Source organism: Sebastes fasciatus, chromosome 9, assembly GCF_043250625.1.
Source record: "Sebastes fasciatus isolate fSebFas1 chromosome 9, fSebFas1.pri, whole genome shotgun sequence".
Classification (NCBI taxonomy): Eukaryota; Metazoa; Chordata; class Actinopteri; order Perciformes; family Sebastidae; genus Sebastes; species Sebastes fasciatus.
This window is the reverse complement of record NC_133803.1, coordinates 27254771-27271302: the sequence shown is the minus strand read 5'-3', so window position 1 is coordinate 27271302 and position 16532 is coordinate 27254771. Positions and strand designations below refer to the sequence as shown.

The following is a 16532-nucleotide window of genomic DNA, read 5'->3' as shown; positions in this document are numbered from 1 at the left end:
AGGTCCTGTTACTGATGATGTTGATGTGCCGAAAGAGGAAGTATTTAATTATTTGTGAAACCTAAACTAAAGTATAACTTCACAAGATGCTCCACGTTTCTCATTTTCACACAGACGGCACGCTGCTCTATTTCCCCTCTAAAATAACACGTAAAATTACTACTTTATAATATTATGACTATATTCTCATAATATTACAACTTTTTTTATCTTGAACTTATGACTTAATTCCCGTAATATTAGTACTTTTTTTTTTGTAAACCTATGACTTTATTCTCGTAATATTATGACTTTGTTCTCGTAATATGACTTTTTTTTCGTAAACTTATGACTTTTTTCTCATAATATTATGACTTTTTTCTGTTAAACTTATGACTTTATTCTGATAATACGACTTTTTCTCGTAAACCTATGACTTTATTCTCATAAACCTATGACTTTTTTTCTCATAAAACTATTACTTTTTTTCTCTTAAACTTATGACTTTATTCTCATAAAATTATAACTTTTTTTCTCATAAAACTATGACTTTATTCTTGTAATATTATGACTTTATTCTCATAATATTGCAATTTTTTTCTCTTAAACTTATGACTTTATTCTCATAATATTACGACTTTTTTCTCTTAAACTTATGACTTTATTCTCATAATATTACGACTTTTTGTCTCGTAAATTTATGACTTTATTCTCATAACATTACGACTTTCTTTTCTCATAAATTTATGACTTTATTCTCATAATATTAAGACTTATTTTCTCGTAAACTTATGACTTTATTCTGATAATACGACTTTTTTCTCGTAAACCTATGACTTTATTCTCGTAAACCTATGACTTTATTCTCGTAATATTATTACTTTTTTTCTCTTAAACTTATGACTTTATTCTCATTATATTACAACTTTTTTTTCTCATAAAACTAAGACTTTATTCTCATAATATTACAACTTTTTTTCTTGTAAAACTATGACTTTATTCTTGTAATATTATAACTTTATTCTCATAATATTAAGATTTTTTTTCTCGTAAACTTATGACTTTATTCTCATAATTTCAGATTTATTTTTTTCCTCTATGTGGCCCTAATACTCCGTCATACTTTTCCCAATGCTCTGTGACAGACCAACGTGATGACGTCATTTTCTGTTGCACGTACCAAAAAAGGAAAGGAACGACTAACCGTTTGGTGAGTTTTATTTAGTGTCTGTCCACTTTGAATGCTTTACTATGAGTTAACACGGCAGTTAAGCCTGTTTTAGTGTGTTTTAAGAGTGATATCAGAGGGTGTCCGGTTGTCTTTTTTCTGTTTAGGTGTTACAATATTTCCTTCATTGACATTTGTTGTGAGTTTATTTTGTTAATGAGCCGTTAGAGAAGTCGCTGCTCGCCCGCAAGGCACCCTGGGACATGTAGGCACAGCCGGCAAGGCTCAGCAGCAGCAGGAGAAAAATCAGCTGTCTTGGTCAATATAGCAGCAGAATCAGGTTTATTTTGCCAAGTACATACATACAAGGGATTTGACTCTGGTTTTATGCAGCTCTCTCAATTTACTTACACATAATATGAATAAAAGCATGATCTACAATTAAATGCAATAATTAAAAAAAATGTCTATATACAGTTGTAAACAATACAAATAGTGCAAATAAATAAATACTGGATGGTGCACTGGATGATGATGTGAATAGGCTGTGTACAGCGTGTAGGATTTATATTGGCAGTGACAGATTATTTTATTTTATTTATTTGCACATATATAAAACTGCACAAAATCCAGTCAATGAAAAAAACAAACAAGAAATGTGTCAGGAGAGGTGAAGAAGCCACAGGCTTATACAAAGGATCTCCCCCCAACCCTAGGAGAAAAAAACAATAACAAAAAAGGAAGAAAGATCTAAACTAACATAATTTTAAAAATACAACAAAATGTTTGCAGAAGAACCTAACCTAAACAATCCAATAAAAACAATGAAATACATGCAATAAACACTACAGAAGAAAAGAAAATATATCAAAAGATAATTAGACATCATGAATTAAATGTGATGATAATTTCCTTTTAAAATGTTCTAAGGATAACGAGCTTTTGATAACATGTATTTTGGTGTTCCGTATTTGTACACCACGATATCTGAGGGAGTACTGGCCATGATTATATAGGCCTATGTACATATTACAAAAAAATGTGCATTAAAGCCTGTAAATTATAATCTATAACACTAGTCATTGATCAGAAACAAACATGAATTAATTCATTATTTAAAATGAATTGTAAAAGTGTATAAGGTCTAAGAACATTATGATAGAAGTATATGATGCCCATTCCCATGCTCTGTTATGTGTCATAAGTTGTTGCAGCAATTTTTGGGTTGATACAATTTGTCACACAGATTTGGTGCTAAATTTAAAAAATGTTTACCACTCGAGAATTGATAAAAAAAAAAGATCAATAATCCCTCCAAAACACCACATTAAGACACCCAGACCTTAAGGAACACCATAGAAAAATCCATGCTGTGATTTGGTGTCAAAAAGTTTTGACATTTGGAGATTTCTGCAAGATTTGCATTTTTCAGCGTTTGGATGGCGAGCACTTCTGTTGTGTAAACTGCTCAGAAACCCCACTGCTGTTCATAATGTTGAACCCCCCTCCCCTACTTAGAATTGTTCATTACATTTCTCCATTTCTCAGGCATGCATTGCCTAATTCTCCTTATATTCCAATTCTTGTGTTTTATCCGTCCATACCATCACCCCGTAGTCCCCTCAATCACAGCTCTGATCGACGTTGTGATTGCCGGGCTTCTGTTGTTAAACGGCGACTATACGCAGAGGCTAATTTACGTAGCCAATCTAGTGTTCATTTGTCAAGCATCACTCATCATTTGTGGAGCCTGCAGGACACGCTGCTGCTGCCAGTCTCTGAGGGCCTGACATATGTTGTTTTGTTGTTTTGATTGCAATTAGAGAGAATGTGTCTGCGTATTAAAGAAGCAGTGGAACGTGACCACTGCAATATGGCCACACCTTAGTGCTACAGAGAGAACAACCGAGGGAAGAGGATGAAATGTATATGTTCTTCATGGCTGTCAAGAAGTTCGTAGAAATTTTAAAGATTCAAGATTGTGATTACACAAAGAATAAAATAGCATTGTAATACATTAAGTGCTGTAGTACAATAACAGGACTAATGGACGTATTTAAACGATATATAGTGCATGGTCTAAAGTGCATGGCGCAAGTGTGTTTAGGGCATGTCCAACTCAACTTTTGCTAGTTAAATGGCAAATATCTGGGCGCAAAGTAAGGCACAAGGGGCAAAGGGGTTGTATTTAGTCTCACAGGTGTGTTTTGGGGCGTAACATGAATTAAACCAATCAGAGTGTCATCTCCCATTCCCTTTAAAAGCCAGGTGTGCCTGGCACAATTGCTATTTAAATGGCAGATTTGGCAAATTGGATTAAGCGAGCGGTTTTCCGCAGTGTATATAAATGTTGTTTTTGAAAGGCTAAACGGCAACAAATATGGATTGAAGCAGAATATTTTATTAGATAAAAATATGTATCAGCATACAGGCACACAAACAGACAGAAAGCACTCACACTAACCTACAGTATCTTATATGCATAGACATATATATACATAGACGCCGCATTGACTCCCGGATCGTACGTCAACGTGGGCGCCATATCGGACCAGGCAAGACTGGCCTATAACACTATACAAGTGATCGGGGGAGCTGCTGTTTTTCTGGATAAAAAGCACTATAGCGTCTACATTTCTTTCAATGAGTCGTTTTATATTCAAATGTTTATGATCTATGAGGAGTAATGTAAAGTTAATGTTACAATTTTTTTATTATATTATATTATATTATATTATATTATGTTATAGTATACAGGGACCTCTCTACAATTATTAACCTTAAACAAGGAAAATAAGCCATACTTGACAAACGTGAGTTTTAATAATTCGTATAATAATAATGATAAATTAACTATTTTCTATCACGCAAGTAATTCAGGTCGTGTAAGCCGACGGTACACACTCGTCTCCTGAGCGTCTAGCAGCGATTATAGCTGAACTATTGAGATTCTAAATAACCGGAGACAAAACTTTATTTTTCTACTCCACGTAGATCAACCCTTTGATACAATAACGACTCGGTTGAGAAATATAGACGTTATAGTGCTTTTTATCCAGAAAAACGGCAGCTCCCCCGTTCACTTGTAGAGGGTTACAGGCCAGTCTTGCCAGTACCAATGTGGCGCCCACGTTGACATATCGCTGCATCGGGCTGAAGCGTCCAAAGCGGCGTCTGTGTATGTATGTCTATGTTTGTATGTCTTTCCCAGCACTTGGTGTGTTGTCCTGCACGTTTTTTTTTTATCCTGTACTCCTCCTGTCAGTCTCTGAGGCTCACCTGAACAGCTGCCACCACCAACACTGAGAATGAGTCCATCAGGGACACGCAGACACACTACTCGCCTTATTAGCTGCTCCAGATTGGCCATCCTGAGGCCCAGATGCATGTGACCTCCCCGCGCCCCCTAAATGCAGAGTTATTGTGATTAAAGCATGATTGGCAGCGCTGGTTATTAATTCTAATCTTGGGCACATATGCGGGGTGGTGGGCAGAGGGCAGGCGGCGGTGTGTGCCAGGCGGACGCCACACGGAGGCTAATTCACTCTGACACGCTATCAGAGCACGGTCACACACTCCACATAGACGTCACACAGACACCGCCTATAGGCTACACACACACTTTTCCTCTAATGCACAGGAGAGGGGAGGCGAGAAGGTTATCCTTTAACAAGACACACAGATTTCAAAGCACTCCAACACAAAAGTGGCATTTCCTGAAAACCATTAAGGCGCTCCGCACCTTCAAGTACATCATTTGAAAGTAGAAGGAGTGTGTGTTAAGCAAATCATTTCCATCTCAAGACGCGTATAAAGGTCTTACATTTACCACTACTTAGAGGCAGAAACTCAAATGATGGGTTATTTTGAAAATATATATTCTTCCCTCAAGGTAAAAGCCTTGAAGCAAATGATGTCTCATCCGTCTTAACAAGTCTCTTCTCGGGGTTAAGATGTCTCCTCCGCGGCTGCAGTATTACAGAAGAGTCTGATCACTCATCAGAGTGATTTCGCATTATAGAGCTTAATGAAAATAACAGCCAATAGAAAGTGCTTTAAAAGTATGCAGGCTCAATCGCTCTGCATCACTTAATGTAATTTGATGAAAAAGTCTAAAAAAGTGAAGTGTAAACAAGATTAAGTTAAACTTTCTGACCTTGTTGGACACCGAAAGGCCAGAAAGCACACATTTATAATAAAAGCTGCGGTTTTCAGCTCTACTGATCTATATCAAATGTCAAAAATCAAATGTTTTTAGACTGAAATCTATGCAGGCTGCTGGGTGAAGGAAAGCAGGAGGTACTCCTCTTTCTCCTGCAGAGGGCATTGCAATATCATGCAAGTGAAAGAGCTCGCATACCTTTCCTGGGGATGACACGGCTTTTTTATATCTATACGATACCTTTACTTTTTGTTACAATTTCACCAATACTGATATTGATAATTTCTTAACCCCCTGAGACCCACTATAGATCCGTTTTTGTCTTTTTTTAGGGGAGTACAGGGGTTCTTTAGGGGGAGATAGCAGGTCAACAGTAGATGTGACATAGAAGTGGTGTACATCATCTGAAAGCTGGAAACCTGAAGATTAATTTGAGATGCAGCTCAGCACTGTGTGTCAAATTGTTCTAGTCATAAATAAGAATTAAATAATTAACAATTATTTAAAATGAATTGTAAAAGTGTATAAGAGTCTAGAACATTATGATAGAAGTATATGATGGTCATTTCCATGCTCTATTATGTCTCATAAGTTGTTGCAGCAATGTTTGGGATGATACCATTTGTTACAAAGATTTGCTGCTAAAATTAACCATTTTTTTCCACTCGAGAATTGATAAAAATTATCAATAATCAATTCAAAATACCACATTAAGACACCAAGACCTTGAGGAACACCATAGAAAAAGCCATGCTGTGATTTGGTTTAAAAAACTTTTGACATTTGGAGATTTCTGCAAGAATTGCATTTTTCGACGATTGGATGGCGAGCTCTGTTCTGCTCAGAAACCCGCTTATTGTCAATCTACCTAGGAAAGCCATCCATCCTCTGAATGCTCTAGGTCTCTAGTTTGTGGTTGTAAAGTTTCATGAGGTTGTGATTAATCTAGGGGTCACCACAGGTCACTTTATACAGTGAGGTTACATTTCAAAAAATGGTTTCTACAATGAAATGGCTGCTATGGAGATTAACATCATTACACATAACATATTTATTCTGCATGAACAAAGGGCATGGTTTTTGCCCCAAACTGCATGTGATTATCATAAAGTGGGCATGTCTGTAAAGGGGAGACTCGTGGGTACCCATAGAACCCATTTTCATCCAATTGTCTTGAGGTCAGAGGTCAAGGGACCCCTTTTGAAAATGGCCAGTTTTTCCTCTCTAAAATTTTGTCCAACTTTGGAGCGTTATTTAGCAATCTTCCCGACATGGTAGTATGACATGGTTGGTACCAATGGATTCCTTCCTTTTGTAGTTTCATATGATATCTGTAGCTTCACTCTAGCCCTGAAACTGAACCTGCTAGGGTTACTGTAGAAACATGGCTGTGCAACATGGCAGACTCTGTGAAGAGGACCCGCTCCCTATGTAGATATAAACGTCTCATTCTGGGGTAACGAAAACACAACTCTTATTTTCAGGTGATTATACACTAAAGAAAACATACTTAATATTTCCTTCCTCCTTCATCATAACTCCACAACTATTTATTTAAAAACCAAGTCGCCCATTTTATACTATACTACCTCTTCAGAGTGACTCCCACTTATTGACTTGTTGTGACCTGAAGCTCCTTGAATTTTCAGGAACACAACGTTCTGCATGCAACACCTCGTTCATCTGAACATCGAGTACAGTAATGCAGGTAGAAACTAAAAGAGTGACAGAAGTCGGTGAAGTGAGAGAGAGCAGAGCCTCTATAGGAGAGGCTGCTGATTAGAATTAATAGCCGGCGGTGCATTATGGTGCATTATGGTGGCTGGTCATAAACAAGTACGGAGTGGAGGACTGAGGTGAGAGCGCTTTAACAGGCTCCCACCATCTGCACGTCAACGTTTAATGACAGCAGAAACGGGCCTGGGTGACAGCAGCCCTTCTCTGCATTATTAAAACACACACACACACTAAAAACATTTATAAAAGTTATCTCTCAATAACGATTCCCAGGGGCTTGAATTACAATAACGGGGAATTTTAGTCTTTAACATTTCTTATCTTTTGCATGCTCTTCTATCATTGCTCCTCATCTTTTCTCCTCCTTCCTTTATTTTCCTCCTCGCATCTCCCTATTTTCTTTCTTTAATTATTTTGCTTCGCTAAAATAAACTCCCCCACATCCTCTCTCTCTCCCCGGCACATCTGGAGGTGTCATTTGAAACACCCATCCCTTCAGGACCTGACACACACACATACATACATAGCATCAGCATGGACACGCATTACCTCTGGTGTCATTACTATAATGTTATTTTTATGCGAATTCAACATGAAAATAGGCGGGGGAGGACAGGAAAGACAGAAAGGAACACCAGGAAGAAAAAAGCTCAAAGCCAAAGGGACACACAATGCCCAAGGAGCAGAGAGCAATCTTTCATTTATTCAATTAGCTAACGAGGCGAGGGAGCCAGACGCCGACGGAGGATTGATGGTGGGGAAAAACTTCTCTCAGCAGGCGACGCTTACTCAGGACTTTTACTCCTGTCTCTCTTTGCTTCTCTCTGTCTTCCTCTGTATTCAGGAGGGAAGTTCACCAAGGGGAAAGAAAGGCAACTGAAGGGAGGAGAGCTTGAGGGTGACCTTGACCAGCTGTTTTCTGCCTCGGAGGGAAAAATAGAACAAATAATGAATATACTCTAGAGTAACCGTATCATTCAGTACGGTATATATTCATTCATATGAGGTTATCACTTCATGGTCTGATAAAACTAACCATGTAAGTGTCCCCCATAGACTGTATATAAGAAGTGGACATAGTCACCAAACTCATTCTGGTGCTGCTGAGTTTTGAAGTCGGGGAGACCAGCTTAGGATGTCGTAATACAGTGTTTGCCTTCGGATTTTGAGAGACTGCGGTGTGCGTGCTCCCCCGGAAGAAAATTTGGAACGTATTAAAGTTAAGTGCATCAATCTGGAGCACTTTCAGAGCAAAATTACAAGGCTAGATCTATGAAGAACTTGGTGCTCTAGTAAACAATTTAATCATAAAGGTTGTACGGTTATGAATGCTGATGGCAAGAAGTGACACATCAAAAGCATGGTAAACGAGACGGGGTGCCGGCGTCGCTGCAAACCCCTCGCACTGAGTGAGGACAGTGCCTCGCGATTACGGGGGGGCGCACGGCGCAGTGAGCACTCCACGGCCCCGGGCAGCGGCGAGGTCCGGGCGAGAGGTGCTGTTAAACTCCACGGTCGGACTTTTCCAAGCAGACCTTGGTCGCGGCATACCGAACATTGCGCCAGGCGAGGGCAAGCCCACCAGTTGAGAAGTGTAAAAATATTTTGGGTTCATTATGAAACTGTAGCACGCTGCAGCCTCAATTTTGGCATTTTTTTTTTGCGTCCAGAAGTGACACGTGAGGCTGGAACTAAGTACAACCGAACGCAGAATTTTTAGGCGACGAAAAATGTTACAATTAACTTTTATGAGCTGAAAACACACTGTGAAAGAGTTAAAGCTATAAGACAAAAACACGGACAACTCCCAGACCGGACAACGCCGTGGTAGCGACCTGTCAATCACAAGGTAGCCACGCCCTAAAGCATCCCCTGCTTTATGGTCTATTTGACTCTAAATGGGACCATAATTTACTAATTGAACATCATGCTGTATTGAAGAAGACTTGAAACTAGCGATTGAGACCATAAACTCATGTTTACAATGTTTACTGAGGTAATAAATCAAGTGAGAAGTAGGCTCATTTTCTCATAGACTTCTATACAATCAGACTTCTTTGTGCAACCAGAGGAGTCGCCCCCTGCTGGCTGTTAGAAAGAATGTAAGTTTAAGGCACTTCAGCATTGGCTAACTGCATCTAACTCACAACAAGAAGGTGAATAAGCCTATCTCCCAAAATGTTGAACTCTCCCGCTCTAACATAAGCAGTGGAGGTGGGTGAGAACGGAGTTTCTTCCATGTTGTAGTTTTCACAATCGAGTGAAAACACTAAGTGGTCGCTGATGAAGCAGCCGACTGACTGTCTGAAGGCGGACTGGATGCCTTCCTGGCTGACGAATGTCAAAAGCTGCTTTTTTTAGCCACAATCTAGTTCTTTGGGGGGGTGAAGTGTTGACCCTTGGCCTGAGGTCATGCCTTGACATTCAGCCTGACATTTCAGAAGGACTCCGCTTTCACCGCTAGTAAAGGTCAGCATTGCTGTCCTGTCAGCAGGAGGTCATGAACTCCGACCCCGAGGGGACACCAGGATGGAGATTGGAAAAAAAAACTGTGTGCGCTTCTGAACTGTTGATTAAGAGTGTAAAGAATAGTTCTTCCAGACATCTGTGTTGATCGAGGCATACAGCCACACACACACACACACACACACCGGTGGTCCCAGTGACCTTGAGGGGTGCTAGATTTGGGTCAGGATCAGAAAGTCTCTCACAGCCCATCTGTGCTACTCTGGAAACAGGTCCAAGCAAATCCACTGGGGGAGAGGAGGACACCTTTACTGGTGTGACTGAGTGGACCAATAGGAAAACCCTGTGACAACCACAATACATCAGAGGACAGAGTTTGTTAGAGTCAAAGAGAAAGACTGATGAGTGGGCAACAAAGAATTTTGAAACAGAAAAAGTAAGAAGGAAACAGAAGTAAATTTGCAATGAATAAAATGTGATGCAGTTCAGTTTAGTGCATTTGTTGAAAAAAACCTTTGCTGGACATCCAAGCGTGTGTGTGTGTGTGTCAGCAGACCGATGCTGGAAGGCTTCATACTCCCATGACAGCACTTGTGACTTGTAATGGATTCTCCAGCCAGCATTAAATCAACTTAGCCCTACTTGGGCTGGAGTTATGAACACACGCACTTAACTCTACACTTAGAGACGAAAACACAAGCTTCGGGTTGCCATTAGCCTCGCCGCAGTGGTCGGTGTTACTGGTGTTACAAAGTGTTTGGGCCCACACCGATTTCATTGCTTGCCCACCGCCCCCACCGTCGCTTTGCGTTTTTTTAATAGAAATAAAACCCATTTAGTTCATTTTAGCGTATCGGCGGTGTGTTATCGACACATAGTCGGACGACGAACGCTTACAAACTGAAAGTTTATAGTATATAGTGCATTCCTAGACACGACCAGTTGGCTCTAAAGTTGAACAAACTCAGGACGACTTGCAACTGGTTGCCTTATTTCATATTTCAGTGACCTGACAGTCCTGCAGGAGATCAACCTCCATGTAATTTCACCTTTGCATCTCAGAGACAACAGTTAGTACACTCTATACTCTCTTTTCCTCCCCCCTTTCTCACCTTTATAGCAGCTCTCCCTTCTCTTTATCATCCTCACTTCCACCGCTCTCCCTCTCTCTCTTTCTCCTTCGTATTCTCCCCTCTGTCTCCCCATTACTTCTCTTTTCCTCTACCTACCTTGCTGTGTTCTTTTCCCTTCTCTCCCTTTCCTCTTGTTCTCTCCCTCCCACCATCTCCTCTCTCTCTCCTCCTCTCCTCCTCTGTGATCCTGCTGTGTTTCTTCTTTATTTACCACAGGAGCCGCTGAGTTTTCCAGCAGGCCCTGACACTTTAGGCTCTGATGGATAGGCCTGCCAGTGGACGAGTGTGATAAACGGTAAGGTGATGGATAGATCTGCCGGGGCGGTGGAGACATCACAAAGCAGTTTTGCAGTTTCGCAGCTCCTCGCCAGGCAGCGGGAGGGCCTGAGGGTGGCCATTTTGTGCCAAGCCACGGGCCCCTAATGGAGAAGCCGGGGCCTAATGAGGCCAGATGATTAGACAGCAGAAAGACGGGGGGAGGAAGAGGATGGAGGGGGGCCAGTAATCTGACTCTCGTAGAAGTAAAGTGACTTTACTGCAGCAGTACGACTGGTGGTAAAACGTACGCCATTGAAATCACACTTAAAGTTTAAATGTGATGTGGTTGAGTAAAACGTTAATACTGTACACAGTATGAGACAGGCAACCCGGTCTCACAGGAAGGCGTATAAATAGCACAACATTACAAGGACATTCTGCACGTCATGAGGACACATTTTTGGCTTTTCGTGTGTCATTTTTACGCCACAAAACAAAACTACAGAAACATCCGCAGCTAGGTTTAGGCAACAAAAACACGTAGTTAGGTTTAGGAAAAACATCATGGTTCGGCTTAAAATAAAATAACCTCGATACAATACCATGAAAAATATCGATATTTGATACCATTATCGATACCACAGGGAAAAATTGAGGGCATAAAATTTTAGATTTTAATAAAAGATGAATAGCGGTGGGTGCGCTGTCGGAGAGAAGACAGAGCAGAAACCGTTTCTGATATTCAGAATCAATATGTATCGATACTTCAATATTTTTGCCAACACTACACTCTCGAACATTAATTAGTAAAAGAAGAAATGAAACCAGGTTTCCCAACATCATCAATAATTCTGTTTTCAGCACCCCTAAATAAAATGTGTACTCTTACTCCAATACATTTCCCCAAAGCATCTTAGTTACTATTGCAAGCAAGCAGGTTTGGCGAATCAGTGGTCCTAGCTTGCAACTTACATCATTCTTGTGATGGGCAAATAAAGTGCTCTCAAAGGCGTAGTTAAGTTTTGATTTCTGCTCAAGTCCAGGCAGGCTGCATGTCAGATCATGCTACGTGGAAGGAAAAAGTTAAGTTAAGTTGTGAAGACCTCATTTTTCTTCAAGTGTAATGTAGCCTCCATTTTTTAAGGTGGTGTACATGTTCTGTAAATCTCAAAATTGTGACTTGCTTTTTTATTAACAGCATTTACTTGTACTTTTACTTTCAATACTTAAGTACATTTAATATCAGAAAATTACTTTTGATACTTAAGTACAGTAAACATCAGACACTTTAAGGCTTTTACTCAAGTAATATTCTAATAGGTGACTTTAACTTCTACTAAAGTCATTTTCCGGTTAGATATCTGTACTTTTACTCAAGTGTGGCTTTCCGGTACTTCATCCACCGCTGCCATAGTCACGTCCTTAACTACGTCCTCATACAACCTCTACCAAATTTACTGCCAGTCAAAATGTAAAATGTAGTCAAAATTTAGTAAATGTATAGAAATAATTCATGCTTTATAATGTGTGTTTCTCCGTGAATCTTCTCAGAACAATGACAGCCAGCTTTAGAGAAAAAAAAGAACTGGAGCACATTGATCAATTTGCAGCCTTTAATAATGGAAAGGTGTGTTTAGTAATACAGAAAGATAACTGATACCTTGGATTATCACACTCAGGCGGAAAGACTACTGTGGCCAAAAAAAATAATATACAAAAGATTTTATTTGTGTCACATTGCACACCTAATTATTTTGCTTTTATATTATCTGAGGTTTCACAAGGAGCAACGTTGTATTGACACTGAATGTCCAGAAGAGATCGCTCTTGTTCTGCATTTGGACTTAAACTGTGGCTGCTAACTGAGGCATCAGTCAGTGTGTGTTTGTGCTTTCTGTGTTTTAATTGCAGAGGTATGAAAGAGAGAGAGAGAGAGAGGAAGAAAGAGAGAAAAACAAATGTCACCTTGTGCAGTTGGAGTGACAAAACTGTCAATATTTGAATGTAGGACCTGAAACTCAGAGCTGTCTAATTGCCTGATCCAGATAGACCAGCGAATTCAAATTGGACTCTCACTGTTTCTAATCACACCGAAGATTGTAGAAGAAAACAGAATTGGCCCATTCAGAGACGCAATCAAATTATAATCCACCTATTATGATGATCAATAAACAATTAACATCTTTCTGAGCGGAGCCATATTGTAAATGAATCTGCACCAATAAAACATCTCCAATCTAGAAAGTAACAGATGCTCTAAAATGATCAAATCTTCAGAAATATCTCGACGCCAGGGAAACGCTGGACCTGATTTTCATATAAAAGTCATGCTAGAAGAAACATTAGAATAATTTAATGCTCAATAAATTTAGCTGATTGCGTTTGACGTAGAGACAACAAATTCTTAATAAACCTCCACTACTTTGTGGACACGAGTGTCACTCAGCGTGCTTTATACATCACCAACTCCGCCTATAAAAAGTCACTTTTCCAAACACTATGCTGATATCATTCCTATACCTCAATGGATCACTTATGAGATTGAATGTTGGTAATATCTAATAGCACTTCTTACATGTCACAGTCGTAAACGTGTCAGTCACTGGATGCTTAATGTGATGATAGCTCGGCTGCTGTAACAGGAAGCTACTATCAGCCTGCTAGATTTAGCATTCATGTTCTCAACTGGCCACTTTATTAAATAAGCAAACCTTACAGATACATTTTACACGCCGTGACCTTTATTAATGAAAGGAACTCTTCAAGCACTATGTCATGTCACTTTGGAGCTCTTCAACTACAGCCTACAATATTGCTGGCTACTGAGTTGGTGGGGGTCAGTTGCCTTGCTCAAGGGAACATCAACAGTTGGTGAATAGTTCAACATTTTGGGAATTATGCTATTTTGCTTTCGTTCTTAAGGCCTTTACACACCGGGGGTGTTTTTGTCAGACCGTTCTCATTCCCAGGGCATCAAATACCAAGGCTTTGTCACGGTTGTCGGCGTGTGATACCACCACACAAGGCACCCATTAGCACCGGTGTGAAACGCACCAGGCGTTCCATTAACTGCAATGTAAACCCATCCACGGCAACAGTAAACGCTCAGAAAAAGTGCGCTGTGAGTGACGTAGTTTAAAGAGCAAAAACAAACACTAAGGGCGGAGGGGAGGGGAGGTTGAGACAAGACAAGACTTTCAACCAGGAGAGTTAAGTTTCACTTTCATTCGTGTCCCGTGTTCACAACGTTCAGTGTCATTTTCAATGTACAAACGTAGTAGTTTTAAGCCCAACCATGTAGTTCTTTCCTAAACCCAACTATAGTGGTTTTGTTGCCTAAAAAAAAGTGACGCTAATGGGCGTGACAAAGGAGCGGTATGTGACAAGTTGGGCTGAGAAAGTGTTGTTCAGACCCGACGCTACAGTGGCACCACTGCGCTCTGAAACCCATTATTTCCAATTGGCGTGTGCCGTGGTGCCGCGACAGTTTTTTGCTGCGTCGAGCAAAGCCCAACTTTGGGCACTGCGTTCTGTGATGTGCGGCGAGCACAGCTCAAACCACGTGTCAACATTTCGTGTTGTTTTATTGTTGTCCAGGTGGAAACAGGAGGGCTAAATCGGGAGAAATACGTGAGAATTGTGACCCCGGGAAGAAAACCAGGAGAGGGCAATGAAAAACAGGAGTCTCATGGGATAATCGGGAGGGTTGGCAAGTATGTCGGCAATATTGCCGGCTTCTGGGTTGGAAACATCAAGAGTCGACAGTTTTGAATAGTTCAACATTTTGGGAATTATGCTGTTAGCTGCTAGCCGCCAGCTCAGACATCAGCTCTGCCTGCACACGGCCCGTTCAGAGCCATGTGAAGGCAGGCAAGTCCGGCTGTGTGGGCCGTAGCTGCTGCGATAGTGGGCCAATCACATGTCAAAATGATCGAAGAATGGGCACAAAAAGGATCGATTGCAGGTATCCTGTGACTGGAGAAGTGTTGATACTTCTTTGTACTTTTATTTCGGTCGATACCTTAAAGGTGTCGAGTACCAATGCCCAGCCCTAGTCAGGCGATACCGTTATATATGCACAGCACTGTAGATGTGGGAAAATGTTTGTTTTCCTTCTTATTTAGGACCTAATTCCAGTGGAAAACTAAAAACTGTACTGAAATATACAGATAGATAGAGAGAGAGATAATTAGATGGATTAAATCATCATTCTAACACCTTTCCTTTATTCTTCTTGCTGTCACATTTTCCCTTCTTTTCATCATTTTCCCTCCTACCAACCCCTTCCCCCACGTGAACACTTAGAAGACACACACACACAGAAATCACACACACACACACACACAGTGTGCGACACGGAGGTAACTTTTTGTGGCGGCTAGCTGTGAAGAGAGCCGCCTAATTAAAAAGATCATGAATATTCATGAGACACTTGTACTGCTGCAGCTAATTACATATTCAGAGAGGTTTGGTCGCCGGCGCTGGTGTGAGTGGTCTGATTCAACTCCGACACACTGACAACTCAATAAAACACAAGCAGCCATGTTTCAGCCCGCTGCAGATGTCATTAGTGTCTGGACATAAATTACATCTACTGGCTGCATAGATATACTGTATATATACTGATGTGTCTATAATAGTGTGACAAGGTGTTGCACCGAGCCGTGCTGTGAACGGTCACAAGCAGTCAAGCTGCGGTGGCACAGTGCAAGTGTTTTTTTTCCACTACTCCGCACAGCAAGGTCAGGTTGTTAACCTTGATGACTTGTTGGAGGTGTGCTGGTCACAGACCACAGTAAGAGCCTCTCACCTGCTGCCCTTTTCAGTTCACTGTGGCAGTTACTGTTTGTCCTATTCCTCCCTGATCCGGTGACCAAATAGCACACAACATGTCCATATCTGGTTGACCTGTTTTTATTGAAGAATAGCACAATAGAGTGCTGCAGGGATGACGTATTTTTGCAGGCCAGCCTGGAAGTTAGCATTGCACTGGTTCTCTGGACAAAAAGCCAATGGGATTTTTCCATTCAATTATTGCAGAAAATAAGATCTGTGGCAAACGTTTATGATGCTTACACGTTTCGCTACATGCTACTTCTATGATTATCGAAGTGTAAATGCATTCGCGAGAAGTACAAAGCTAACGTCAGGCTATAAACGAACTACACCACGGTCGCATGAACGTGAGTATACACAACGAGGCTGTAAAGGCAGACGATGACATTTAGTTGTCTCATTTAGCCGCTTGTAGCAACCGCCTTTTTTGAGACATATAAAAGCTTCAAAATTCACGAGTGGGGTAGTTACTGACGTATTTTATATCGTAGAACAAAACGTTAAAATCTCTTAAGCTTGTGTTAACCACAGACGTTATATCAGGCATCTAACTAAAAACCTATTGACTTCCAGACGAGGGTACAGGAAGTGCTTAAATGCTAACAACAACGCCAGGGAAGGTTCGCTTTCCATCAGCAGTAATTTAAAAGCAGCTAAACACCGGGCATTTGATGAATAAACGGCACAAAAATGCGAAAAACTCGCCTGCGAATATAATATATCTAGGGCTTTAATTGTGAAAGGTAAGAACAGAACGAGTAGATCTGGTCTGCGCTGCCTTTGTCAAGGTTGA

At 40.6% G+C, this 16532-nt stretch overlaps 1 protein-coding gene across 2 annotated transcripts in view; it reads left to right on the top strand.

Annotated features, from left to right (window-relative positions):
• Positions 1 to 1173: 1173 nt before the first annotated feature.
• The window catches only part of vrk2 (VRK serine/threonine kinase 2), an 80260-nt gene continuing 64901 nt past the window's right edge, over positions 1174 to 16532 (top strand). For both annotated transcript variants that reach the window (XM_074646995.1, XM_074646996.1), the window contains exon 1: positions 1174 to 1189. The gene's annotated coding sequence lies outside the window, so the exon portion shown is untranslated. The remainder of the gene's footprint in view (positions 1190 to 16532) is intronic.